At 38.0% G+C, this 2,387-nt stretch overlaps 1 pseudogene; it reads right to left on the reverse strand.

Moving 5' to 3' along the window:
* Nucleotides 1-255: 255 nt before the first annotated feature.
* Nucleotides 256-1,994, reverse strand: LOC143576104 (U-box domain-containing protein 30 pseudogene; annotated as a pseudogene).
* Nucleotides 1,995-2,387: the final 393 nt, after the last annotated feature.

Genomic DNA, 2,387 nt, shown 5'->3' on the forward strand with positions numbered 1-2,387 from the left:
TAAGGGTCATTTGTCCAAGACAAACCGCAATTTACCTAATCTTCAAGCTGAAACTTATCTAATCTTGTAGATTAAAAAGCAACTGCAATTTATCTAATCTCGTTGATTAAGGTCACATAAGCTTTCCAATAATGAATTCTTAAAGCTACGTAGAAAAAGAACTTCACTCCATACAAGTGACTTTTGGTTTCAATAGTCATCTCCATGCACCACAATCAAAATTTGAATCAAGAAAAAACCATACCGAATAAGTAATGCAAAAACTATCAACTACAATCATAGAAGATTGGAAACAAAATTGAATTACATGGACACTAACATTATGGAGTCACAACCTACAAATACATTAAACTTTGTAGACATTACATCACTAAATGCAAACAGAGAAGCATTCTTTTTTCTTTATCATCATCATCATCTTCTTCTTCTTCTTCTTCTTCAATCATATGTACTCTTTCTCTATGCTACCTTCACATGCTTCACCAACATTTATTCATGTAGAACTCTGACCAAATCCACATGTGCGGTTCCATTTACATACATGGTAGACCAATCATATCAACAAGTTTTGACCTTTGACCACTTTTCTTTTCTCCTCATTGCAATGTCCTTGTTAGCTTACACTTCGACATGAAAATGGTAGATGTATAATTCAAGCTGCACAATTTCAAAAGCTCAGCCGACCGTTGCTTCAATACCGGATTACAACCACTCTGAATCACAAGCAAAAGTTTTGCTGCAAGTCCCGCGTTCACTGCAGTTGCAGCACATTCTTCTGGTGAAAGCTTGCAAACTTCCCACAAAATTGATAACGCATATTGTGTACAATCTTCTGATATCTTCATCAACAATTTGACCAAATTGGGAATTGTGTTAGCACAGTTCTTGAGAGCCAACACACCATCTGGGAGTAAAGAAAGAACTTCAAGAACACATAAAGATAATTCTAAACATTCAGCGATGAAATGAGGCAGCATTTCAACCAACTGTGGAACACCTCCGATGCTTATAATCGAGTTCCCTACGGAATCTTTTGAGCATATGATCTTCAACAACCTCAACCCTGCTAATATCCCATGCGGGTGTCTTTTATCTTTCACTAATCTTAACACTCCCACTAAAAGACTCAAACTTGGGACGATTTCAGAGCCCGTAAACAAAGCCTCCATCAATTTCACACAATCTATCTTGGTTTCTAAAGAACCCTCATTCAAAACATCAACCATTAATGAAATCTTGGTGGGCTGTAACAGATTGGTTACGGAGTCTGAATTTAACTGTAAGTTGACGAAAATCGACACGCATTCGGATCCAACGGCGTGGCTAGTGAAAGGCCCTAACAGCGAAGAGATAAAGCTTACCCCGCCGTTATCGGCTACCGTTTTCTTGGCAGAATCATGGGCTGTAACAAGCTTTCTGAGTTCTCTCAATGCCTGGACTCTGGTTTGACCTTTGACTTTCTTCAAGACCTCCAGGAGCTCCAGAGACCTACCTAGAACATCGTCTGACCTCTTTTTCATAGCTTGTGAGAACCAAGTGTGAATCAAATGGTTGAGTGTCGAGTTTGGTGTGAGTGAGTCATCCCAAAGCTCTTGCATTGTGGTGGGGCAAGTGAAGTGTCCTAACGAGAGCCATTTGAGGATGTTACACCTCTCGTAAGTCTGTCCGGTGCAAAGGGTGACTGGATCTTGCATCGGCTCTAATGAGATAGGGCAAATAAACACAGACGGGACTTCAACTGAATGAAGCCGCTCAATCATCTTCTTCAGATCCAGTTTCCCTAAATCTGTGTCAGCACAGATAAGGCCAGCATCACCACCCAAAATGCCATCTTTGACAGCAGTTTCCAGATCTAAGACCTGGCCACCAGTATACATGGGCATTTTCACAAACACCTGTGCACAAAACCTTTTTAGAGCGAACACACAAGGGGTTTTTCTCTGGTCAAAATCTTGAAGAACCCACATTGTTGATGGTCATGATTATGAAAGATCATGATGAACATAAAAGAATTATGATTTCAGGTCAAAGAATGCAGAGTGATGGAGAGAGAGTAATATTATTGGAAAAGGAAAGCTAGTTTAGTTCACCTCTCCGCTTTGCTTTTGGCTATTTGGGTCAACAGTTGCTCAAGACTCATACTTCATTAGGATAATTACGCTTCGCTCCTTTTTAATAATATTATCTACACTTTTAGTCCTTCAACAAAGTTGGTTTTATACTTTCTGTTTCTCTTTTTTTAAATTTTAAATCTTTATATTAATTAATAAATATTTTCTTAATTTGTATATTTGCTTATAATTGATCCACAACTACTTCATATCCAAACAAAAAATTAAACATATCTTTTTTACATTTTGAAAGTTAAGGAAATTATGATATTGATG

Source organism: Bidens hawaiensis, unplaced genomic scaffold, assembly GCF_021521415.1.
Source record: "Bidens hawaiensis isolate Kalapana, Puna unplaced genomic scaffold, B.hawaiensis_p1.1 tig00027993_1, whole genome shotgun sequence".
Taxonomy (NCBI): domain Eukaryota; kingdom Viridiplantae; phylum Streptophyta; class Magnoliopsida; order Asterales; family Asteraceae; genus Bidens; species Bidens hawaiensis.